Source organism: Mesocricetus auratus, unplaced genomic scaffold (genome assembly GCF_017639785.1).
Source record: "Mesocricetus auratus isolate SY011 unplaced genomic scaffold, BCM_Maur_2.0 Super-Scaffold_100021, whole genome shotgun sequence".
Taxonomy (NCBI): Eukaryota; Metazoa; Chordata; class Mammalia; order Rodentia; family Cricetidae; genus Mesocricetus; species Mesocricetus auratus.
Window position 1 is genome coordinate 1,793,018 of NW_024429202.1, and position 27,171 is coordinate 1,820,188.

The window sequence follows — 27,171 nt, forward strand, 5'->3', positions numbered from 1 at the left end:
TCATCTATGTAAAGGAAGTTACCAATTTGCTACTTCTTCCCTTTCGTATTATTTCCTTATTATGTTAAGGACTTTGCAGGTCATTTGCTTTCTAAAAGGAACATAAAAAGAAAGGATTTAAAAAAATAATTGAATAGACTCAACATTCAGCTGTTATTACCTGAGAAATGAAGGGTTGCCAGGGGAAAATGTTAACATTACCAACAAATGTTCACATCATAGAAGTGACTCTCAGAACTCTTATGAAGCAGAGAACATTTTATTTTTGCTGACAGGACCACCAAGTCTTTTCCAAATGTGATCATTCTTACCCTGAGCATTGCCAGTGCAGTTCTCCGAACACAATTTATAACCATTTGCCTTCACAATCAAGTTTCTGTTTCAATGTGTGTTACCCCTTCACAGTGCTTCATTTTTCTACAGAAATTTTGCCCACAAAGTGTCACATGTCAGTATAAATCATACATGGAATTTATTTTAAATGCAAAGCCCCTAGCTCATCTTACTAAGCCACTCACGAACTCACCTTATTTAACTTTTGAGACTAACCTTGTCAAAACTGCCATTTCTTACAAGAGGCACACTGATGAATGTTTAACAATCATTCCCCAGAAAGAAAGAAAGAAAGAAAGAAAGAAAGAAAGGAAGGAAGGAAGGAAGGAAGGAAGGAAGGAAGGAAGAAGAATTCCTGCCACCTACAAAGCCCTGAGTTATTGGCGTTGCAGTGTTTCTGAGTGTAACTTTTCCCACATTGCCCAATTTGAGTTGATCTGTGAGATACCGGGGAACGCAAAGATGAGGAGAGGTTTGCAAACAGCTTTGGCCCCACTGGAAGACCTGGTGGGAGCTGTCATCAAGTGGCAGCTCTCTAACCCACATAGACATATGCATAGATGACGTGGCTACAACAGTCTATGATTTCACATGAGAATACTGCTTGCAAGCCTCCCTGCCTTTGCCAGTGTTCTTTCTCCAGCCAGGAATCCCAGTCCATGACTACACATGGAAAACTTCTACTCCAAGACCCAGGAAATGCTTAAATCTTTATTCATAACTTTGCTACCACCTTCTAAGAGAATAGCTAATCACTCTTTCTTCTATGTTCACCTAGTACCTTAGAGTACTTCATTAGCTGTTATATTACTTATGTGTGTGTTTGTGTGCATACCTCAGCAGCAGACACACAGTGAATCAGTAATTAATATTTTGTAGGCTAAAATACAGATTCAATAAACAAAATTCAGAATGAAACATATTTTTCAAATAACAAAAGCAATTTAAAGCCTATTAAAAGTTATGAGACAGACATTTTTAAAGTGAAATATTCAAGTAAGGGAATGATGCATGTAGCATTTTGTTTAGAGAATGTAATATTTGAATATGTAAAATATTTATATAATTCTCACTACATTTCAGAAATAAAAAAAACCTCAGAAGTAAAGCCACCCACTCTAAACCAGAGAGTTAATTATTAATGGAGTCAAGGTTGAAATTTTTCTAGTCTGCCTTTTCTATTGAAATATAAAATCAGTCTAAGCTTTACCCAGAAGCATTGCAAGCTGCCTACAGCATTGGGTATGCAGCAGTCACTTAATAAATATCACTGACTTTTTCCAGTCCCAGTCCGGTAAAGAGTAATTCTGTAATAATATCCACTTAATTCATTTCAGCCATTCAAGTTCTGACAAACTAGTATAGAACTAGGACTTGAAAATTATGCTAAATCATAAGGGGTATAATTTTCTAATTCGGCAGCATGGCACCATTTCAAGTCCTTCATCTTATACAGACTGAGTGACCACTAACAGCTAACACTTCTTGTCTTCTTAACGTGTGCCAAGTATACACTCCACATTTGACAGGCATGCTTCCATTCCTACAGTCATCTGAGGCATGCATTGTTATTATTATCTATGTTTTTTATGTATGAGTTAGTAAGATGAAACACTGTGACTAAGAGCCCCCCACTAGCACATGGCAGAATTGAAGTACAGTCTGACATTGATAAACACTATGAAATACAGATTCCTTTGTGCTATAGAAATGAAACCAGTGAAGAATCAGCACCAAGGCAGGTGACAGCAACAAACAGGCCAGAGAACTTGTCCTTGACTTCAGAGACTTCAAGGTTTCCTCAGTGACACCGGAGGACATTGATGTGTAATTACATATGAAGATGTTCTTGTGCTGGGACATCACATAAATTCAAAGACAGCAGGAGGTACTGCAAACCTGTAGAGACAAGGAAGCACCAGCAGTGAAAGAATGTTCTAGAATAGAAGGAAAGCAGTGTGTGTGTGTGTGTGTGTGTGTGTGTACTGAAACTGAAGAAAAACATTGCAAGTATGTGTGTGTGTATGAGAGAGGGGGGAGGGAGAGAGAGAGAGAGAAAGAGAGTGTGTGTGAAAGAGAGAAAGGGAGAGAGTGCATGCTTGGGATACAGAATGTAAAATAATGATGACACACAAGATTATGGATACATGTACCTTAAATGTTTAAGAGGTTAAGCTTATGTCTGAATAGCAGAGGGTCCTGAATATCAAGGAAGGAAACTGAACTCTTTCTCTACTGCTTGTAGATGACTGTACACAATGACTATAAAAAATGCTTCTAGCATGTCATTTTCTGGCCCTGTTTGATAAGAGAGGCCATTTGGGAGAGGACCGCAGTCTAGTTCCATAGTAGTGATAAAGTACACAGGAAAAAAGAATATGTTGAAAAAACCACCAAGAGTGCCACATACTTACAAGGCTCCAGGGATTGATAACTGTGATGATAATGGATGGGAGAAATAGAAAATACACAAGCAAAGCTGGGACTGGGCAGAGCAGAGAGGTAGGGTTATTGCACATGGCTAAATAAGGAGGAAGGGTTATTATACACAGCCGAAGAAGAAGGCAGGTTAAGCTAATCTCAATAAGAGTGGTCTGTAGGAGAGAAGACTGTATGGGGAGCAGTCTTTAGCCATACACATCTAGGGAAAATAAACTCTGGTGCACATTTTCTGTGCAAGTTGTCAACTCAAAGCAGAGGAAGCCTTTGCTATCTCTCTAAGCCTTGCCTTGCCTGGGGAAGACTTTGTGGCTCTCATAGTTCTGGGTCATTGGTCTTTGACACAGCCCTTCCCATCTCAAACAATACACTCAGGACCTCATTCACTTGCAACATATGAGGACTTAATGGGCTTAGAGGGACCCAAAGGTCAGTGACTGCACTGAGTAGGAGGCAAACAGGGAGGCTCTGGATGGAGGTGATTCTCTGGATGGAGGGGATGCTCTGGATGGAGGAGATGCTCTGGATGGAGGGGAGGCTCTGGATGGAGGTGATTCTCTGGATGGAGGTGATGCTCTGGATGGAGGTGATTCTCTGGATGAAGAGGATGCTCTGGATGGAGGAGATGCTCTGGATGGAGGGGATGCTCTGGATGGAGAAGATGCTCTGGATGGAAGTGATTCTCTGGATGGAGAAGATGCTCTGGATGGAGGAGATGCTCTGGATGGAGTTGGCACTTTGTGAATGTGGTTAGCCCTTCATTGCTGATACTTTTAAGAGTGAGATGACATTACAATCAAACAAAACAATAATAACAGCAAAACTTCCAAGTGGAGGTAGCCACCAGATTTGCATGGAAATGGCATGTAGAATAAGCCAGTAATCAGAGGCTTATCTACCCAATAAACCTTTGACCAAATCAAGGGGACATGCAAACAGAATCAAAAAGAGAAAAGATGAAGAAATCAGTTCCCAAGAAGCTGAAGTGGGAAGTAATGGTGGACATTCCATAATCAGTAGACCAGGTATTAGAAAAAGCCTGGAAAACAGAACTCAGCTCTGTACCACTTCAACTGATTCCCGCAGAGTTCTGGCAAAAGTGGACATAGGAGCCATGGCGATTTGAGCTAAGGGAGGACAGAAAGTGTAGATGCTCTTTTTAATAAAATAAGTGAAGAGAACCTAGGTACACAAAATAAAAAGGTAGAAGAGAAGGGGATAGAGAAAAGATTATGGGAGAAGTTAGTTAATACAGAAAGAAAGCAGTGAGGTTTAAGGAACAACTGTTAAGTGTTGAAGATACAATGGAAGTTACTTTGCTCTTCTGAGCCCATAGAAAACAGGGTTTGGAGGAAAACACAGTTTGAAGTGCAAGAAAGAATACAGTTATTAGGGGAAAATCCTTTTTAATAATTTACCTGCATCCAAACTCGGTATGCCTGCCAAGTCATCACAATTGTTGTTTGATGGAAAGGCTTCCCCGAAAGGGAGCAGGTGTGGTTGGAGCTCGTTCAAGAGTGCAGTTGATGCTTCCTTTGGCAGACACCCACTTTTCTTCCACCCTTCATTCCTCTGCTTCCGGCAGGTGCCCAGTTGCTCCCCCAATCCTGAGGGATTGTATCCAGGTCTATACCCCTGGGGAGAATTCTCACAACTAAACTATTGGAAGTGTAGCCTTTGCTGCTTTCCTGGATGTCAGGGAAGCGTGGGTACAGTGTTGGTTTACTGAGCAGTGAGTGAGTACTGCCCTCCTGCTATTTCTTTCAAAGGATTCTCTACAACAGAAATTTCCTGTTCAAATGAGTAGATTCTGGTGAAGGAACACTCATTGGGAAATATAGGTAAAGGGGGTTTCTGACAGAGTCCTGATGGAATTATACCACCTGGCTAAAATAAGCAGATCCTTAATATAGTCAGTGAAGAGGCAGACACCACAGTAGAGGAATGATGCTAGTCTGTCACATACTAGCACCAACTAAATAATGACTGTAACAAATAATTGCCATTAGCTTCCCCTATCAAATCTTCATAAGCAAGATTAACATGGATGGTAAATTTCTAGTATCTATGTGATAGTTCTGTCAACTTGACATAATCACTAAGGAAAAAAGTCTCCTCTAGATCAAACTGTCCCATGGAGATTATTTTGATCACATTAATTTATGTGGGAAGACTTTGGCCCATGAAGGCCAACACTATTCTCTAGGTAAGAGATTTTGATCTGTATAAGAGAAGAAGGCAAACTGAGCACTCACAAACATTCTGAGTTTTTTTCTGTTCTTAATTGATGGAACCAGCTGCTTCACACCCTGCTGCTGTGATTGCCCTACAAAAATGAGCTATAACCTAGAAATGTGAGCTAAAGACAAACTCTTTCTCCTCTAAGTTGTTTTTGGTCAGGATATTTTATCACAGCAACTGAAATTAATCCCAGACTTGAGATAAAATGTATCAGTAGTAAAGGCGCTCTAAAAAAATCAGTGGGAAAAATAGATGATAGAAAGGTAGATAGATGGATAAAGATATATAGATAGAAGATAAGTGATTGTGTAGATGATAGATAGATAGATGAGAGAATCAAATAATTAGCATACACAATTGAGAGGCAGGATAAGACTACTAAAATGTGAAATCAAGGATTGATGCTACAAATTTGAGATAGAAATTCTTCTTTAAGAAAACCTCAATTTTGCTCTGAACAGTGCTGAGTGGAGTGCGTGAGACCTACCCACATTCAAGAGAGAAGTCTCCTATAACTAAAGTCCACACGGTTGCAGATGCTAACTTCTATAAACATTCATGCTAGTACCTACTACTGAATTTGTGGATACTTTAGACCTGCCAAGTTGACACCTAAAAAGTAACCATCAAGTGACCTAAAGTGTTTCATACAGTATTAAGTTAATTTGGGGTTGTACTTACGCAGAGTCATTTGCACAGTGGCACTTTAGGGAAAGCCACAAGAGAATACTTAGTTTACATTTATGTAGCTGGAGGAGACCTTCCACAAGAGTGAATGTGTGAAAACCTAGGAGGACTCAGTAAAAGCAGGAAATAAAGTAAGTACTATTTAGGAGAAGCGATTAGAACCTGAGAGTCTCAAGGGGCATGAATATTAATGGAAAGGCAAACCATTTTTATTTCTTTTTAGGCATCCAAGAAAGAGTGACCCAACAATACTGAAAGATTAGGGAATACCCAGGGAGGCGACATCAAGTTACATAGATGTGAGCTTCATGAAAGGAATGATGTTCCTCCCATCTGTTAAGTTTGATTATCTTGTACTAATTATCTTATTTTGCATGTGAATTAATTCTTAAATTTAAATGGTGTCCTAATTTCATCTTTGTTACTGTTTTTGGTAAAACACTGACCATAAACACCTAGGAGGAGGAAAAGATTTATTCCAGCTCCCAGGTCAGAGGCCATTGTTGGGGAAGTCAAGGTAGGCACTCAAGTAAGAACATGAAGCAAAAACTGTGGAGAAACAATACGTGCTAGCGTGAATTCAGGCTCATGGTTAGCTAGCTTCATAACAGTCCAGTGCTGTCTGCCCAGGGAGTGATGCTGCTCACAGTGGGCTGGGCCTTCCCACATCAATCAGCCATCAAGATGATCCCACAGACAGGCCCACATGCCACTCTGAATTGGGAATTCCACAACTGACTCTCAGATGACTGTAGTCTGTGTTGAGTTGACTAAAAATTGACAAATGATAAGAACCAGATTCAACTTTCCTATGAATTCATCAGACTATGAAGGTATAATCAAGGCATGATTGACAGGAAGAGAAGAGGAAGAAGGAGGACAGCTAACTGTGCTGACTGTCTGCCAACACAGCTTACTCATGACTTTCTTCATTTTCTCCTTAGGATGGCTCTATAAATCAGGAATCTTGACTTACACATAAGGAAGTAGGGCTGGAGGAGATAAATATAATGCAAGCCCCAAAATGACTACCCTGGCGTAGACAGAAGTCTTGGGGTGGCACTTCCAGACTCCATACTCTTGACAAGGGGCAGTTCACAATCTACAAAGTCATCTCCATTGAAAAGGCACTCACCAATGTCACTAGTGTTGTAATTAAAGAAAAGTGGCGAGTGAGAGAAAGACACCATGCCACAGGGTTCAGGAAGAGGGGTTTTTATTAGGGAAAGGAATCACAAAAAGGGGAAAGGGAAGGGGGAGACCAGCTTCCAGAGGCAGGAGCAGCAGGAGAGAAGAAAGAGGGGGAGAGGGGAGAGAGGGAGAGAAGGATGGGAGGTGGCCAGGACCATATTAAAAAGAAACATAGTGAATATGCACAGGTGGTGCTCTTAGTGGCTGCAACTCATGGCAAATCCTGTCAGAAGTCCAAGGACAGGCCAGTATAAATGCCTGAATATTAACAGTTAGTGCCTTGGCAGGTCAAGGAGTTGTCCTACCGAGAGGGGTGTGGGTTTGGAATGCTAGGCCAAGAACCTATGCACATTCAAATTGGGCTGCACATTGATAATGCTCATTATTTTCTATTCCTCAAAGTTGTGCGAACTGTTGCTTATGTCACTTACCCAGGGCTCTGCCAGACAACTTCTTATCTCAAATTTCTCTTAAATTTGGTACTCATAATGCAAAGGACTTGTATGGTTCTCAACCTACACTTGGTGAGTGAGGTCCAGTAGCCATACAAAGAAAACTGCTCCTCACTTAAAATGAAATTTGTCTCACTAGCAGGAAAAATTTTAAGTTTAAGTGGGAAAAGTATTCATTGGGGCCAAGAGAAGTGATTTTTAGGCTCAGTCCCACCCCAGGCAGCTGTATAGAGGCCCACTTACAAATCAGAGACTGTCCATATAAGACCAGGATTTTCATTTTATTTTGTTTTTGTTGTTTTTTATAAATGCAGATGAATAGCCCATAATTATCAGCTCCCACTATATAGGCAGCATAATGAAAAAATCAAAATGTAAGAGTCTCCAAGTATTATCAAATCTATTAAGTTCAAAATAGTTCATTGATGACCAATTTCAAAGTGCTTAAATGGTGCAACTGTATCTTAGCTTATGTGAAAATCAATGCAAAAGCATGAATCACCCAGGAGTGTGCTGGAGCCTTCCAAAGACAGTTTGTAATTAGCAAACCATTGATTCAAATAGACAGGACCCTGGAAGCTACAGAGATGAGGCAGGTGAAAAGTCAGTGTCTCAATCCTTCAGAATTGATCATCACTGTCCTACCTCCTCTCCATGCCACATGTGGGACTTCTACCCACGCTATAATCTTGGCATTTTACGTGGTTTGGATGTGATCACTCAAGTCTGGCTTCACAGAGAGGTATAAAAGGGAATGTATAGAGAGAGAGGAAAGGCAAGGGAGAAATAATGCAACTATATTATAATCTCAAAAAAAATACTACACTTTTTAAAAGAGAATGTATTACATAACTTATGTGTGCTCTATTTTAAGATCAGCACTATAACCCTGAATATTTCCAGTATCTTTTTTTCTACCACCCCATATTCTGGTCAATATTAATAAAATCCAAGTGAAGATTATGATTCACAGAACCACAGCATCTTTGAATTGAGAGGAAGCTAAGGGCTCTTTCCATCTAGCGCCTGTGTCTGCAGAGGTAGGGAAGCATTGCGTCTGAAGCTGCAGAGAAGGAGATAGATAGAATCGTGATATCATTTCCATGAAATGTTATTCTCCCTTATAGACTAATAGCACAGAGGGTTGACCTGGTGGTCTAAGATTTTTACCTTAAAGTGATTGATCTAACTCTTAATTACACATTTTCCAAAATGAGATCTGACCTTCTCTAAGATGGTTCTAGTTAGACCTGGATGCATGCCACAAGTTGACATGTATTTGTAATTTATAAGCTAATAAATAATTCCTGCCTCTCTTCTTCCATATTCAAAATGTTTAGCAGCTTCTATCCAAGGCAGATCTTCCCATTGCTCACCATGCTCAGTTGCTCTTCACTGAGTCTGAAGATGGAAAAGGTCATTTGGAGGGTGTACTGATTATGGCCAGAAGTGGCACATGTCAATGTGGGGCCAGCTGACTTTCTTGATTGCACAACACTATGTACTTTGTGTTCCCCTGCCTTTCGAATAATGAAAAACAGGACAGATCCATAGGTTCTGATCCACCTGTTCTGTGGGTGACTATAAGAAACAGAGCTGATCAGTGTTGGAAAGGGGGTGAGTACTGGAGTTGGGAGGGAGCCATTTGTCACTCATAAAAAAAAAAACAGTGGTCAAGCCTCTTAGGCATATTTCTGAGATTAAAAAATGCACATACATCATTTAGAGGAGACAAGAATCTTACTTATTTTCTCATTTCTCTATTAAAATCACATTTATTAATTTAATGATTTTAATGACATATATTGGGACAGCTGACTTGGCTACAGACTTTTCCTTTTAACCTACCTTGTAGTTACATATATGCTGCCAGTCATTAATATGCAATTTGGGCTACAAGTACAATGTTTCTTTTGTAAACAATTTACATAAAATGAAGAAGGAAGGTAACTGGAGAAAAGGAACAGAGTGTGGAACTGGCAGTTCACAATCGTTCCCAAAAATGCACCATAGGGTTCATTAATATTGTATCAGTCAAGAGTTCCCCACAGCCTGGCCACAGTAGAAACCTAAGTACATCTCCATGGTCAACACACACACACACACACACACACACACACACACACACACACACACACACACACATACTTATACATGTGCACACATACACACACATACATACTTATACATGTGCACACACACATACACACATACGTACTGCAGCCTCTAAAGAATGGGTCTGTGGTCAAGGACCACACCAGCATCCCCTGGGAGTGTGGGTGGTAGGGACTCCAAGGCTAATCCCAACATGCTCCTTCAGAATTTTCACCAAGGGCTTAGTGATACGTGCTTTAGCAATCTTTCCCACTAGTGCTGAAGAATGACTTTACAGGGTTTTAAGTCAGCCCACCAGCCTTCATGCATCTCTTTTTCCACATCCATCTGGAACTCAGAGTGGCATCTCCCAGCCCAGCAACGCCTGAGTGTGCACTAGTGAGCTGTTCTGAAGCCTTTGTCTGATTAGACCTCTCTGGTGGCAGTCGACGCAGCTCCATCCGTGTGCTGAGGAAGAGCCAGGAAATTGCCTCTTCTTAGATAACTCAGATGAACAGGCTCGCTATGCTCAGTTTAGCAGTGCTTCCCACCCTGCAAACCAGCCAGAATGGGAACACTCTGCTCTCTGTGCAGGCCAAGGGGCCTGCTTCCCAGACATCAGTGTGGGTAAGGGAGACCATGATCAACATAAGTCACTGCCTGTTCCCAGATTGTCACCGACCGGTGAGACATTCTGTCCTGCTGGTTGGCCTGGCTCAGACTGGCTGGGCCACCACACAGGGAATGCTGTTCAACAAGGAGCAGGCCCATTGGGAAAGCCTTTCCCTCTTGACCTCAGAGAGCAATGTCAGGGAAGCAAACTACCACTTGAAGAGAAGAGGTGTTTAATATGCAGGGACCCCACTGTACAGCCCTTCAAATAGAGCTGGGCTCTGAAGTGTGCCCACTCGAGGTCACTTAGGGAAGGGAAGCCTGGAAAAGAAGTTCCATCTTTCCTGTCTTTGCATTTCACCTTGAAACTGCTAGATGCAGATTAGAGGCGCCATAAATGTGTATGTATCATAAGAAACCTTCCATGAAAAATAGCAGATAAATACAATGAAGCAACACCTGCTCCCAGTAGCATATTCTCCGTGGTAGCAATGGAGTCTGCTTCGAAATCCACCAAAGGCAAGAGGATAACAACACACGCCCTCGCAGATTCTCTCTCTCTCTCTCTCTCTCTCTCTCTCTCTCTCTCTCTCTCTCTCTCTCTCTCTCTCTCTCTCTCTCTCTCTCTCTCTTGCTCTCGCTCTCTCTCTGAAAGTAAAATCAGGGGGAAAACCCTTTTCACATGATGGTATTTTTAAAAGGAATGTTTTTATACATTAAAACTTCAAAGCCTCTGGCCATAAGATAAACTAGAATCCAAGTGCTCAAATGTGCACACATGACCCTCCTAAAATTCCAATTTTGTTAAATGCTTTAATGCCATCCAATCCTATCAGATGAGATCCATAATAGATGTATGAGCAACAATGGCGAAAAAATGTTTTGGTAGCAATAGAAAAAGCCTGGTTGCCTCCCCAACCTAGAAAAAAAGAACCATGCTGCCCATTCTAACACCTGCTGCTCGCAATGAAGGCCTGAGCCAAGCAAGGCTTGCCCTTCCATCCAAATACCCATCTACCCGCAGAGAATTCAAGCTGTCCAGCCACACACCAGCTGCTTGCCTAGTCGCTGCAGAAAGTCAATCCTGCTTCCCTTGTCCTTCCCCTGCTTGTTTTCTATTCTCCCACCTCTGCCAGTGTTGCAAAGCTAATACTGTCTCAGCAGCTACTGTAAACCCATAATTCAAGATTTGAGGCTCTTCCAGCAAAGACTGGAGACTTCTTGCTTTCCCTCTCTTCTGCCTATAGCATACATGACAAGGAGCATGTGCACAATAGTGAGGAGACACAACAGCTTCTGCCCAGGGGAAGTGAGCCTTCTTCACAGGAGGATGATGAACTGTGAGCCCACCTCACACTCCATTTCTAGTCATTGGTTCTACTTCATGATGAAGAAATGTCTCTCAGCATCTCACCCCCTATTATGAAGCTCATTTTCTTCCCACTTCAATTTTCTTTCTCAAATACCGGATTCACAAAACAGTTGTTTGTCCTATCTGTACTCGACTTAGGATTTATCTGATCTTATAGATGCATATTTAAAATAATGACTATAAATGTTAAAGCGTAATGCCCTTTGACTTTATTGTTGACTGATGACTAGACAGTGATTCTTGCCTCTTTAACTTTAGCTGTCTTCCATTCAGTCAGGTCCCATACTAGTCTAGCAAACCTACAAGCACGTAGTGTCCTTTAATTGATCTTCGCTTTGTAATGAATGACACTATAGTATGAATAATATCTCCTAGTTGATCATGCTCGCTGTGGCACCCTCTGACAATTCTTACAACAGGGGATGTCCCTGACTATGTCCTCATCCAGGACCACTCAATCTATAAGGATAGAAATAGAGACCTAACCTTAGTGGTCATACCACATAGCCCATGGAAATCACCTGCTAAACTTCAACTCTTAAGAAACTGTCTTCTCATAATTTATGTAGAGGTTTTGCACATGCTGGCAGAGGCTCTCAGGCCTTAAGTGTCTTGCCTTAATCAAAATGGTAGCTTTTGGCTTTCAGTGCTTACTCCTCAGAGAAGCCCTCTTTGACCAACTTATTGAATCCAGCTACCTCCAGTCCAAATGTACACAAATTCTGTTATACTCTATCTCAGCCCACTATTTAATTCTTAGCAATACACCAAAGCACTGATTAAAGTCACCACAGACATTATTCTCAACTTCAGTTCTTAATTCTCCCTACAGCTAAACTTTTTTCTCTATAACTCCACTCTCTTCTTGCTTTTACTGCTACTGTGGTTTCCACAGCTCACTAGCATCATATTGGCCAGGAAGATTACACTGCCAATCCTGAAGTCAAGGCAGATGGAAATACATGACAACACAAATTTATTTGACAAAGGGGAGGGAATTGAACTGGTGATTATGACTCAAACACTGTACTAGAAAATGTCAGTAACCTGCTAGGTCACTTATGTTGAAAAATATTCTAACATTTCTCCTGGACTCAGTGGAAAGAACGATGTATGTCTCTCTCAAGGATCTTATGTTGAGACCTAACTTTCAGGGTGATGGTATCAAGGATCAGGGCTTTTAGAAATTAGATTGTAGGTCTCTGTCTTCATGGATGGAATTAATATTCTTATAAAATGTCTAAGGGGGTTCATTTTGTTTCTTTTCTCCTGTGAGACAAGCACATCTTTGAAGCATAGGCAGAGTCCTTACCAGACACAGCTGCAGGTGCCTTACCCAGGGAATCCCCAGTCTCCTGTATTTCAAGCAATAATTGTATTCTGTGGGCAAATTACTCAGTCTAAAGCACTTTGCTACAGATATCAAACTTACATAGACAGTGGGCCATGCCTGTCATGGTCTGTGATGCATTTAGTAATTAATTAGAGACCTGCAAAGAACATGTTGAAAAGAGATCAGAACAGTAATTATCCCTGGCATACAAATGGACTTTGGGTGCCCATCCCACAACGAGAGATGCACTCTCACCCTGGACTCTTGGGGGAAGGTCTAGGCCCTGCCCTGGATGAAATGACAGACTATGGACACCCCCATGGAGGGCCTCACCCTCCCTGGGGAAATGCGGGGATAATGGGGAAGTTGGTGGGAAGGCGTGGGAGGAGGTGAGGGAAAGGGAGAGGGACCTGGGATTGACATGTTTCTAATTTAAATAAAAAAAAAAGAGATCAGAAAATCAAGGAAGGAGGTGTCTTTCTATCACTCCAGAGCTCAGGCAATGCCACTCACTGGTCCATAGCATGAATATGGGTTTGCTTCTGTCATCCCCATGTAAGACCTAAGGTGCTTAAGAGGATGGAAAGTTAACAGGCCGACTGGGGATAAAATAAGGAAAACTGTATGAAAATTTTGGCTGGTGGGGGATTTTTATTTTATTTCTTGCTGTCTAACTGGAATTAACTTTTTTAAAAAAAATCTATTATTTTTCTTTTATTATTTGGATTCATCAATGGATTTATCCAGTAGGAGCTTCTTAACGTTTGTTGTTGATTTGCTTAAAATTCAAAGAAAATGACCACTCCAACTCCACTACTGCTGTGCCCATGATATGCCCATCTACAGTGTGCCCCTAATATTCACTTGAGCCTTTAAGCACTATTGAGTTGTTATTTGTTGATCGGTTTAGAGGTTGTCTAGTAGGTTTGTATAATGAAGAATGCTGGGCTTTATGTCTGGATGATAGGACACATTTCCCACCAAGTCAGCCCATTCTGCTCATCAACCTCTTCTCTCTCTTCTCTCTCTTCTCTCTCTTCTCTCTCTTCCCTCTCTTCTCTCTCTTCTCTCTCTTCTCTCTCTCCCCTCTCTTCCCTCTCTTCTCTCTCTCTTTTCTTCTCTCTCTTCTCTCTCTTCTCTCTCTCCCCTCTCTTCCCTCTCTTCTCTCTCTCTTTTCTTCCCTCTCTTCTCTCTCTTCTCTCTCTCCCCTCTCTTCCCTCTCTTCTCTCTCTCTCTTTTCTTCCCTCTCTTCTCTCTCTTCTCTCTCTCCCCTCTCTTCACACCCACAGCTTTTGCTACCCGACCTTTCACTATGCTACTACTTAGCCTCCCAAGCCCCTGTTTTACCCCCTTTAATCCATTTTACAAAGTGACTTTTCTGAAGAACTGTTCTAATCAAGATACCTGGATGTTTATTTCCCATTGTCATCTAACTGTGAAGATTTAATTCTGTATTTGGCACTGGATGACCCACTTGCAATGGATTATTAGTGGACAACTTAGCACAAGGTCACTTAGTCTTGATAATAGTAATAATAATAATGACAAATAATTAATGACAAAGTTATTATAGGTTATGAACCCTTATAAATCAAACAGCACAGCATTGAATTTAATAGGGGCTAAGTAAACGATAGTCCTATTATTAACATCAGGGGAGTTGGTGTGATGATTGGTTTTCACTGTCAGGTTGTTGCAATGTAGAATCGCTAGGAAGAGAGTCTAGATGAAGGATTCTCCTTATCTTCCTAGGCTGACCTGTAAGTGACTTTCTTAATTGGGTTCACTGAGACTGAATATGAGTGGCACCATTTCACGGGCTGGGCCCTAAGAGTGTGGAAGGAGAAACCAAGCGGAGCATAAGCGTGATGCATACATCCTCTCTCTGCTCTTGACGAGATGCTTCCAGTCTCTGTGGCCTTGACCTCCCTTCAGTGATGGACTGGAACTTGGAATTGTGAGCTAAAGTCAACCCTCTCTTCCTGTGTTGCTTTTGTTCAGGTCATTTTATCACAGCAACAGAAACGAAACTGAAATAGCTGATAAAAATGAATAAGGTTTTTTTTTAAGAATGAATAGGGTTTTTTTGTGGGGGGAGTAAACACCTGAAAGAGAAGGAAAAGAAATCTCAGAAGCTCGACAGAAGGGAAGGAGGAGGACTGACCCCTTAATGGCAGTCTATGTGACACTGAGCTTCATCATGCACCTGTTGTCTTCCTGGACTTCATTCCATGGTGACACTCATACTGAGACATGGATGGTACATGGTAGGGGAACCTCTACACTTCCTTTCAGGATCTGGGGGGCTGAGAGAGGTACTAGTCATGTAGGCTTCAATTATGGAATGAATTTTATTTACTTGGACCAAGGCCCTGAAATGTCACCAAGAGCTTTGCTGTACTCAGAGCTACTCAAGCAATGATTGCTATGGGTCCTGAAGGGTTTTCTGACTTCACGTCCAGCAAGAAATAGGTTCTCTTCATCCACAAGCATCCAAGCTGAAGGCCTCCATATGCCCTGGTGGCTCAGGGAAAGGACACAGAGCTCAAACTGTATCAGAAAGAGGCACGCCTAAGATATTTGTCTTTCTCTGTGGTGGAGATATGGGATGTATGGCCTTATTTCAATGTGGGCTCACCAGTGAAACAGAAATTAAGGTTGATCTCATTATCAGGCTGAAAAGGGACACAGAAAAGATTTTCCATAGACCCTGGACATACTATTATTTGTCAACGAAGGGAATGGATTCATTCTGGCTAAGAATGTTGTCCGGAAAACAAAGAAGCATCTTAGAACACGAGTTCATCCTCAGGAGAAAAAACAAGTGGTCCAAGGACTATATCAGGAGAGGGTGAAGTGTGGGGTTGTCCCCTTGCAAGAACATTACCTTTAGAGCACATTTAAAAGATGTTCCAGCAGCCATACAAAATAACAAAGGGCCAAAATGCCATTTACAGTGATTGCAAACTGAAAACACTTAGGACTCAGGCCCAGAACTTCCAATTCCAAATTATACAGCCTAACAGTTCAGCGAATATAACCATAGTTGGAAAAACAAAACTTCATAGCAGCTAGAAAATTTATGAGTAATAGGTTTCAAAGTAATTTATCAAAGTCACATGCATATATAATATGTATCCATATGATATATAATATATATATGTATTTATTACAACTATATTTAGCACCTTCTAATCAGTTGCACCCATGAAATTGGAGACAATAATGAGGTCTTGTTAATTTCTGTGCCTCAAAGCTCATTTTTTCATTTGAATTCTTAACTTTTGCAGCATATGAACTCCTTGTATTTATTTTTAGGCACTCTGCTCTGAACTGCCTGCATCATGTCAATGTTTGCTGTGCTAACTTTGCATCTAAAGGTTATTCAACACACTCAGATATGAAAACGCACTTACACTTTTACCTCAAAGAAATTGTGCTTGGATTCTGCTGTATGTTCTGATGGTGGTAAATGTCAGAAAATACTGGAGATGTAAAGTATTGGAGTTGTGCTACAATTCTGCCCTAGATTGTCTGTACTGTTGAAGGATATGAAGACGTCACTGCTTCTGAGCTCAGAACTGGCATTCTGGTGTCAGTCTGTCAGATTTCTGGGGGGAATTTAGATTGGGAGATAGTAAGATAAGGCAGCGATTATTTCTCTCTGTGTGCAATGCATGCAGCCAGGGCCGTGAGGAAAAAAAAACCCTCCAAGGGGCCTGAGAGGCTGAGAGGGCATATGAGCAGTGAAGGCGTTCTTGGCTGAGCATATCAAGCATTTTGTTCCTTGGCATTTAATTCTCATGTCAACCTTAAATGTGACAATATTACTTCAGTTCTGTGAACAAGGAAATTGGGTCTTGAACAAGTCGAATTATTGGGCACAGGGCTCTTGCCCTATTCTCCAGCTGGTGGCAGAAGTGGACGTTCAGCTCTGACCCTCAAGGCAGCCATGACGTGTCAAAGCTTCTCTATGGTGGAAGAAGTCACCTGTTTGCTTCTGGTTTTGTCCAGGGTTTCAAAGCAAGGCAGGGTCCTGCCAGGACTGCAGACAGGAGCCAAGCCACGCCCTGACTTTAAAGCAGCAGGGAGAGTCAAGAAGCATGTAGCAGTCAGTCAGGGATGCTCACAGGTGGAGCCAGGCATCTCCATCAACACTACACATGCACACCCATCCGCAAGCGTGTGTGTGTGTGTGTGTGTGTGTGTGTGTGTGTGTGGTGTGTGTATGTGTGTGTGTGTGTGTGAGAGAGAGAGAGAGAGAGAGAGAGAGAGAGAGAGAGAAGCATGAAGCATACATACCCAGAGAGAGACAGAGACAGAAAAACATACACACAGTCGCTCAAGTTAGGAGAAGGGGCATGTTTTCAAATGGTCCTGAAAAATCCTCCTTTGTTCAGAAACGAGATTGATTTGCCTTTTGTTTCCACTCAAAGAGCAGGAGATGATGTATTTCAGGGTCTCCAGACACAAAAGAATAAAGTGATATTTATTTTTAACGGTAGCAATAAGTGTTATTAGCATGTCATACTATTAAAATTACCTCGTTTTAACCACAAGATATGATAATTATCATTAACAAATAAGAGTGCATAATCTGCCTGGCTAACCAGTTTACAACCCTAAGGGCCTGATATTGCACTGCCCGGGTGCATACAGTTCCAACGGTGACAGGTATTGTCACAGTTGTGGTCTACAATCCGTGATCATGGTTAAGTGCAGCCAGTGTCTGTCCTTTGTAATGACCCTGGCATGGGCTTACAACCCTTTACTTGAGAGTCTTTACAGGTGGCTTCATGCTCCAGGGGCAGCTGTCACAAAGAGTGGGTGACCTGCCAAACTAACAGTCATTCCTTGATGCTTTACAGAGACGTTGCCACCTTCTCACCTGGATTGTGTGACAATACATTCCTGGCAAAAGTTTAATTGGAATATCATAGTACATTACTGGCAATAACTGTCCTACATGCACTAATTCGAGGCTGTTGATATACTCTATTTGAAGGAATATCCTGAATATTCTGAAGGAATTTCTTTTACTCATATCTGCTGGCAGTGGGACTTAGCTGACTTTTGTCATGTGCCTACCATGGTATAAGTATGGCAACTTTTTGTGTTTGGGTTAATCAAAACTTCCTTGTAAGAAATACCAAGTGATGGAACTGGAGAAATGACTGAGCAACTAATGTCTGGGCTCCCAATGCTCACATGGCAGGCAATTCATAACCATCTGAAATTCAGTTCTAGAGAATCCAATGCCTTCTTTTGGCCTTCGTGTGTTTCATCATGGACAGGGTATATATAAACTCATAAAAGCTCACAAATATATGTATAAAACTAAATTTTAAAAAGTAGTATCAAGTGAATCCTTGGCTGGAGCGTACACGTGATGAAAACTCTCTAACAACTAGTAGAAAATCTTCTACCCAACAAAGATTGAAAGGTGCACCCATCCTCCATTAATTAAGGATAAAAGTGCAGAGTATGGTGCTCACCGATGTGCCCAGCCAATACCATGATGTTCCAACAGCACTGAGCTACCTTGTGACATTACCAAATAATTTTAATTCTCCTTTCACAAAGACTCCAATTATAAACCAATTCCCGTTAGATTAAGTACACTTTGATAGCAATTCCCTTATACCAAAAATATAGCCCAAGATAATGGGCTGTGAGTATAGTTTCAATGCTAATAAGAGGCAGTTAAACAGCCCTGAGAAGTTCATTCCGACTACATTTTCATTGCCATGATAAACAGCGCATAATGCCCTTCAATTATAGTCTTAATGTAAAAAAAATGAAGTTCTATGACAATTTATCCCAACTAAATTGTAATTTCATTTCTAGGATGTTGCCCTTTTAATAAATAAAAATTCCACTCATCCGTTCCATTGTCCTCAGGTTAGGTGTTGACAGGGAGATGAATTGCAGGAAAGAGGGTTGCCGATGAAATCAATGCTATCACTATCAGTAAGTTAGGGAGACTTGCTCAGCCACCAAGCTTGAACTGACCCTCTTTCCTGCTCTCTGAAAGCATTACAAATAAAACATTATTGATGACTGACTCATAAATGGAATTGTGGGTTTCAAGCTGCCATGAGCAACAAAATGAGGGGACACATTAGAGAAGCCCCTGAGACATGAGAAAGCTTGTGCTTAAATGCCGTATTATAGTACAAAAACATTCATAAAACATACCTGTGTAAGTGGGCAGCTCATCAACTTAACAAGGGAATGACCATCAGCCTGATCAAGTAACTGAACATCACCAGCAGCCCAGAATCCATCATCACCTCTGCTGAAGGAACTCATAGCTACATTCCTGGTGGTATTGACCCACATTGCTGTTTCTATTTCAAATGAAAAGAATCAAACACTTTAGAGGCTAGCATTATTCACTCAGCATTCTGTTTTCTCGATTTGTCTATATTGAGGTGTGTGTGTGTGTGTGTGTGTGTGTGTGTGTGTGTGTGTGTGTGTGTGTTTCATTTATGGCTCCATGATTATACACATTAACTCAAAGAAGCAAGGTGTATTAGCATAAGTTTTCTACAAGACTGTACAGGGACTGTGGAGGTATCAAATAAAGCTTGCCTGAAGATCAGAGTGTGGAGTTAACCACTAGTTAGCCATAGATGCCAGGCAGTGGAGGCACATAACTTTAATCCTAGCACTCAGGAGGTAGAGGCAGAGGGATCTCTGTGAGTTCAAGGCCAGCCTGGGTTACACGAGATTGATCTAGTCTAAAAGAGAAACAGAGCCAGGTGGTGCTGGCTCACACCTTTAATTCCACTACTTGGAAACTACAAGCCTTTAATCCTAGCACTAGGGAGGTAGAGACAGGAGTGATATGGTTGGGCAAAGGGCAGAATATAAGGTGATAGGAGACAGGAGCTCACTACATTCAGTCTGAGGATTCCTAGGGACAGGATGCCCTCTTTGGTCTCAGGATTCAGTAGAGGTAAGAAGTCTCTCTAGTGGTTGGCTCCTCTACTTCTCTGACCTTTCAGCATTTACCGTGATATCTGACTCTGGGTTTTTATTACTAAGATCAATTAGAATTTGTGCTATATGGATGTCAACATTCTGTCATGGATGGTGGAGGGGCTCAGAAGGTCCGACCTCTTCCAGAAGATTTACATACACTTAACAGTTGCTGAGAGGGAATCATATTGCTTAGTGGTGTAGCTACTGTTAAATTGCCTTTGCTTTACCTCAACAGATACGAAAAATTGGAATAATCTCTGTATCATATTGGATTACCACACTTTAAAGTTAGAATTCAACAACAACACAAACTGCAGAAAGCCTACAAACTCATGGAAATTGAAAATGCGCAATTGCACCCTTCCTGGGTCAAGGAAGAAATAAAGAAATTAAAGACTTCCTAGAATTCAATGAGAGTGAAGACACAACATACCCAAATTTATGGGACACTTTGAAAGCAGTGCTAAAAGGAAAGTTCATAGCACTAAGTGCCCACATGAAGAAACTGGAGGATGGTTACACTAGAGAACTAACAGCACAGCTGAAAGCTCTAGAACAAAAAGAGGCAAACTCACCCCGGAGGATTAGACACCAGGAAATAATGTAATTGAGGAGTGATATCACCAAATTAGAAAAAAAGAAAACAATATAAAGAATCAATGAAAGCAAGAGTGGGTTCTTTGAGAAAATCAACAAGATAGATGAACCTTTATTCAGACTAACCAAAAGTTTGAGAGAGAACATGCAAATTAACAAAATCAGAAATGAAAAGTGGGACATAACTACAGACATTGGGGAAATCCACAGAATTATCAGCTCATACTTTGAAAACCTGTACTCTATAAAATTCGAAAATTTAAAAGAAATGAACAATCTTTTCTGGTTAGATATCACTTAGCAAAACAAAACCAAGAACAGATAAGCAATTTAAACAGGCCTATAACCCATAATGAAATAGAAGCACTCATCAAAAGTCTCCAAACCAAAAAAGTACAGGGCCAGATGGTTTCAGTGCAGAATTCTACAAGAAATTCAAAGAACAGCTAATACCAATACTCCTCAAATTGTTCCACACAATAGAAGCAGAATGGTCCTTGCCAAACTCTTTTTAGGAGACTACAATTACCTTGGTACACAAACCACACAAAGACACAAATAAGAAGGAGAACTACAGATCAATCTCCCTCATGAAAATGGATGCAAAAATACTCGATAAAATACTGGCAAATTAAATCCAAGAATACATCAGAAAAATCATCCACCATGATCAAGTAGGCTTGCTTCATCCCAGGCATGAAGGGATGGTTCAACATATGAAAATCTATCATTGTAATCCACCATATAAACAAACTGAAAAAGAAAATACACATGATCATCTCACTAGATGCTGAAAAAGCCTTTGACAAAATCCAACACCCCTTCATGATAAAGGTCTTGGAGAGATCAGGGAAAACAAGAACATACCTAAACATAATAAAGGGAATATATAGCAAACCAACAGCCAACATCAAACTAAATGGAGAGAAACTCAATGCAATTCCTCTAAAATCAGTAACAAGACAAGGCTGTCCACTCTCTCCATATCTCTTCAATATTGTACTTGAAGTTCTAGCTAGAGCTGTAAGACAACAAAAGGAGATCAAGGGGACACAAATTGGAAAGGAAGAAGTCAAACTGTCACTATTTGTAGATGATATAGTTTACATGAGTGACGCGAAAAATTCTACCAGAGAACTCCTACAGCTGATAAACACCTTCAGCAAAGTGGCAGGATACAAGATTAATTAAAAACTCAGTATCCCTACTATACATAGATGATAAATGGGCTGAAAAAGAAATCAGAGAAACATTACCCTACACAATAGCCACAAACAACATAAAATATCTTGGGGTAATGGTAACCAAACAAGTGCAAGACCTGTATAACAAAAACTTTGAGTCTTTAAACACAGAAATTAAAGAAGATATCAGAAAATGGAAAGATCTCCCATGCCCTTGGATAGGTAGGATCAACATAATAAAAATTGTAATTTTGCCAAAAGCAATATACAGATTCAATGCAATCCTCATCAAAATACCAGCACTATTCTTCACAGACCTTGAAAGAACAATATTCAACTTTATATGGAAAAACAAAAGACCCGGGATGGCCAAAACCACCCTGTCCAATTAAGGAGCTTCCAGGGGCATCACCATCCCTGACTTCAAGCTCTATTATAGCTTGGTATTTACACAAAAACAGACATGGAATCCAATTGAAAACCCTGATATTAAGCCACACACCTATGAAAACCTGATTTTTGACAAAGAATCTAAAGCTATACAATGGGGGGGAAAATATTTTCAACAAATGGTGCTGGCATAGCTGGATGCTAATGTGTAGAAGATAGCAGACAGATCCATATGTATCCCAAAGCACAAAACTTAAGTTCAAATGGATCAAAGACCTCAACCTAAATCTAGCCACACTGAACCTCTTAGAAAAGAAAGTGGGAAAAGTACCCTTGAACAAATTGGTGCAGGAGATTGCTTCCTGAACATCACACCAATAGCACAGACACTGAGATCAACAATTAATAAATGGGACCTCCTGAAACTGAGAAGCTTCTGTAAGGCAAAGGACACAGCCAACAAGCAAAAACAGCAGCCCACAGAATGGGAAAAGGTATTCACTAACCCCACATCTGACAGACGGCTGATTTCCAAAATATACAAATAACTCAGGAAGCTAGTCACCAAAACTCCAAACAATCCAACTAAAAAGTGGAGTACAGAACGAAATAGAGAATTCTCAATAGAGTAATGAATCTAAAATGGCTGAAAGACACTTAAGAAAGTGCTTAACATCCTTAGCCATCAGGGAAATGCAAATCAAAACAACTCTAAGATACCATCTTGCACCTGTCAGAATGGCTAAAATCAAAAACACCAACAACAGTTTATCTGGAGAGAATGTGGAGAAAGGTGAACACTCCTCCACTGCTGGTGGGAGTGTAAACTTGTGCAGCCACTTTGAAAATCAGTATAGTGGTTCCTCAGGAAAATGGGGAATCAGTCTACCTCGAGATCCAGCAATTCCACTCTTAGGCATATACCCAAAGGATGCACTTTCATACAACAAGGATGTCTGTCCAATCATGTTCATAGCAGCATTATTTGTAAAAGCCAGAACCTGGAAGCAACATAGCTACCCCTCAACTGAAAAGTGGATAAACTAAATGTGGTACATTTACACAGTGGAGTACTGCTCAGCAGGGAAAAAAAATGGAATCTTGAAATGTACAGGCAAATGGATGGCACTAGAAGAAACCATCCTGAGTGAGGTAACCCAGTCACAAAAAGACAAACATGGTATGTACTCACTCACATAAGGATATTAGATGCAGAGCAAAGGATTACCAGCCTACAACTCACTCCTCCAAAGAAGCTAGGAGACAAGGAGCAGCCTAAGATAAGACATATGTGGTACCCTGGGGAAGGGGAAAGGGACAAGATCTCCTGAGCTAATTGAAGCATGGGTGGAGGGGAGAGGGAGTTCGGAGAAAAGGAAGGGGAGAAGAGGAGGTGGGAAGAAGACATGAGGTACCAGGAAGATTGAGTCAGGGAAGAATAGAGGAGAGCAAGAAAAGAGATACCTTAATGCAGGGATCCATTATAGGTATAAAGAGAAATCTGGCACTAGGGAAATGTTCAGAGATATACAAGGATGAACCCAACAAAGATTCTAAGCAATAGTGAAGAGTCTGTCCTAAATGCCCTTCCCCTATAATGAGATTGATGACTACCTTATATCCCATCCTAGAGCCTTCATCCAATAGCTGATGGAAACAGAAGCAGACACCCACAGCTAAACACTGAGCTTAATTACTGGAATCCAGTTGTAGAGAGGGAGAAGTGATGAGCAAAGGGCTCAAGACCAGGCTGGGGAAACCCACAGAAGCAGCTGACCTGAAAAAGGGGCAGCTCATGGACCCCAGACTGAAGGCTCGGAAACCAGCATAGGACCGAACTAGACTCCATGAGCATGGGTGTCAGTTAGAAGGCCTGGGCCTCTGGTAGTGGAACAGTTTTTATCCCTAGTGTACAAATGAACATTGGGAGCCCATTCCTATGGAGGGATACTCTCTCGGCCTAGACACTCTGGGGAGAGCCTAGGCCCTGCCCCAAATGATGTGACAGACTTTGATGATCCCCCATGGAAGATCTCACCCTTCCTATGGAGGAAAAGATGGATGGGATGGGGGTCGTGGGGAGCATGGGAGGATGGAAGGAAGAGGGAACTGAGATTGATATATAAAATAAGATTGTTTCTAAATTTAAAAAATTGACTTTGCTTAAGTAAATTATGTTTCCTAATCTGAATTTATACAGGCAAATAAAAGTCATGAAGGTAGAAGGGAAATTTGTTGCAAAGAAATGGGTTTGGAAAAAAAAGAAAAAGAAATGGGTTTGGTAGAAGGACAAGAGAGGATAATTCAGGGATTATGGTCCATGTAAATTGTCTGGATGCCTGTAATTGCTAAAAGAATAATAAAAGAATTTTAGGAAGGGCATACTGGTTAGTTTTTGCCAACTTGACATAAGCTAGAGTTAGCTGGGAAGAGAGAACCTCAATCAAAAACATGCGTGCATAAGACTGGCCTACAGGCAAGCCTGTGAGCATTTCCCTGATTAACGACTGGTGTGGGAGGGTCCAGTACACTACACACCTGGGCAGATGGTCCTGGGTAGTGTAAGAAAGTGGGCTGAGCAAACCATGTGCAACAAGTCAACAGACAGTGTTCCTCTGTTGTCTCTGATTGAGCTCCTGCTTCTGGGTTCTAGCTGTGAGTCCCTCCCTCAGCTTCTTTGATGAAGGACTTTAACTTATAATCCTAATAAACCCTTTCCTCCCCCAAATAGCTTTTTGGGTGAGAACGTTTTATCACAGCAACAGAGACCAAAATTGGAGAGATGGGGGAGGGGGGGCCTCAACATTGCTTCCTCTATGTTAACAACTTCATTATTTTAAACAGCTTTAGTCAACTGTAGGCACACAGAAGAGCACAATAGAATGCTTTGAACACTTGGTTTCAAAGGACTCGCAGTTCTGTGTGTGAAATGTTCATAACAGATTGTAGGGTTAATAGGGGAGAAAGGAAAGCAACTCAGAATTGTTGATGAACAAACAGTTGGATCAACCCTGGCTTTTCATGTGATGGCGTAAACAGCAATTCAGGAGTATGAGTGATTGACACAGCCAGACAGGACGCACTTCAGGACATTATGTTTAGTGAAGAGTGTGATGAAAGCTTCCATATTGTATGAGTCCATTCCTGTAACATTCTCAATATGACACAAACACAGAGATGAACAAATTAGTGGGTGTTGAGAGACAGGGGTGGATGAGGGACAGGGAGTGATGAGGTGGTCTGGGTGTTAGGTCAATGGGTGTGTCTGTAGGTTATCTGAATCTGAATGATCTCTAATCTGTGTAGGGCTCTGTGTGAGCCCCTCTGAACGCAAGCCTCACTTCCTCAGATGACTGACTGTCTCCTGCTCCAGCCCTTGGCACTCACTCTTGGATGGTAACAATATTTCCAATGTAATTCAACCTGTTCTCGTTTACTATTATTGGAAATTGAAACCAGGCTTTCTCCTTGGGCACCATTCCCACTGTTACTTACCTGCCCCTTGTAAACCAGCAGGCTGAGTGTCAAGTAGATATCTCCACAATCATGTCCCCTTTCCCACCTCTGCTCCCCTAGACTTCAGATTGTGTCAGCCGTTCTCCTTTCTTCTCCTAAGCATCTGTGGCCATCGCTGTCTAATTCTTTAAAACATTCCTTTCCCTGCACCGTCTTTTTATACAAGTGATTTCAATGTCCAGGCAGATAAGAATTTCAAAACTCTGTGTTCTCGTGTCTCCAAACTCTTCACACTATTTCTGGCATCCCTCCAACTGAAACCTCCACATAAATTCGCCCTGTCCTCTCACCGTCTGCAGTCTTTCTAGCTGACACACGTCATACCCGAGTTCAGTGTTGGCATCCTTAGCCCCATCACCCTAGCACCTCACATCTTCATGCCCGTGTGTCTTAACACAGTGTTGTGATCACTCATAGTCTCTTCTTCACTTAGGCTCCACCCTCTCAGTCCCTTGTGCCCACTCACTTAGCAGCTCTGGCTACATCAACCCTCTCCCTGTCCTCGCCTGCACCAGTGAAACTAAATGAAGCTGGAAATAAACTCAGGACTGCTGATTGGTCAGTCTCCACAAGAGAGCCCTTCATGAGGCCAGACAATCACCCAGCGGCTCCCCAGTCCACTCACTGGCTGCTTTCTGAGGTGACTGACTGCTGTAACTCTTCCTCTCTGCTGAAATACTGAAATTTCATCTTTGTCTCAAACATTTTCCTGAAAAAATAGAGCCATTCAGACAAGAGGCTTTAGAAGTGCCCCCAACACACCTCCGCCTACACGTGGCTTTACCTTCCTTTTTACTGAGTGAAATTTCCTGCACTTGGAAAGTTCCTAGAATTTTCTCCTCTCTCTTCTGCGATAACTCTTACCTCCAAATCCTCCTCATATGAGTGCACAGATTTCTAAAGAGAAAGAACTTTAAGCCAACACTCCTTGCCAGGTAGTACCTTATTTTCCCCCTTCCCTTCACAACCTAAGCTTAGGTAGTCTTCTCCATCCTGAATACCACTTCTTCTCACATGTTCTTTGAACTTCCTCTACTCAGGGCTTATTCTAGTACTTGATACAAGTCCTTGTCAAAGCTACAAATGACACCCACATCCTAAACCCAATGCCTACATTTCCTCCTTTGCCTACCCAATCAGCTGGCAATGTCTTTGTACATTTGATCTTGCTGTGCCACCAATGCTAACTAACCTTAAACCTGATACCTTCCTGCCTCAGCCCCTGGAGAACAGATGCTCACAGGCTGCCCACCTCTCTTTATCCTTTAGCTTCTCCCTGCTTCTCTTTGCCCCATTGGCCAGATGTTTTTGGTCTCCTCTGATGGATTTTCCTTACGCTTCCACTTCTCCGTCTCCAACTTTGGAAAGTCATCATGCCTCAAAGTGTGGTTCTGCTACTCTTGTTTCCCTAAGGTTTCCTCTGATGAGTGACAGTGTCTCAGTCATTTAGACCACGTCACCTCTAACCAGATGCACAGCACCCTGGGAAGTTAGCAGCACTTCACTTGACTGGCAGATAGCCATCTCCACTTCGAGGTGGAACATGGAGCTCTTGGTCAGGTCATCTCCGGATTTCAGAGTCTCCCACTTTTGCGCAGTGGACAGCTCAGTCAGCCGGAACTCACCACTGCTCCGTGAAGACCAAGTGTCTGTGCAATGCTCAGCTGCAAAGTGGACATCTATCTCACACTCCTCCCCTAAGGCTCAGGGGCCATTTTCAAAGACAGGGGAGAAAGTATGTTC

At 41.6% G+C, this 27,171-nt stretch overlaps 1 long non-coding RNA gene across 1 annotated transcript; it reads right to left on the minus strand.

The window, feature by feature from the left end:
• Window positions 1–238: 238 nt before the first annotated feature.
• Window positions 239–27,171, minus strand: LOC110341308. Its single transcript, XR_005870167.1, has 3 exons — window positions 27,054–27,171; window positions 18,953–19,104; window positions 239–2,232 (listed from the first exon to the last, which is right to left on the minus strand). It is a non-coding gene; the product is annotated as an uncharacterized LOC110341308 (long non-coding RNA).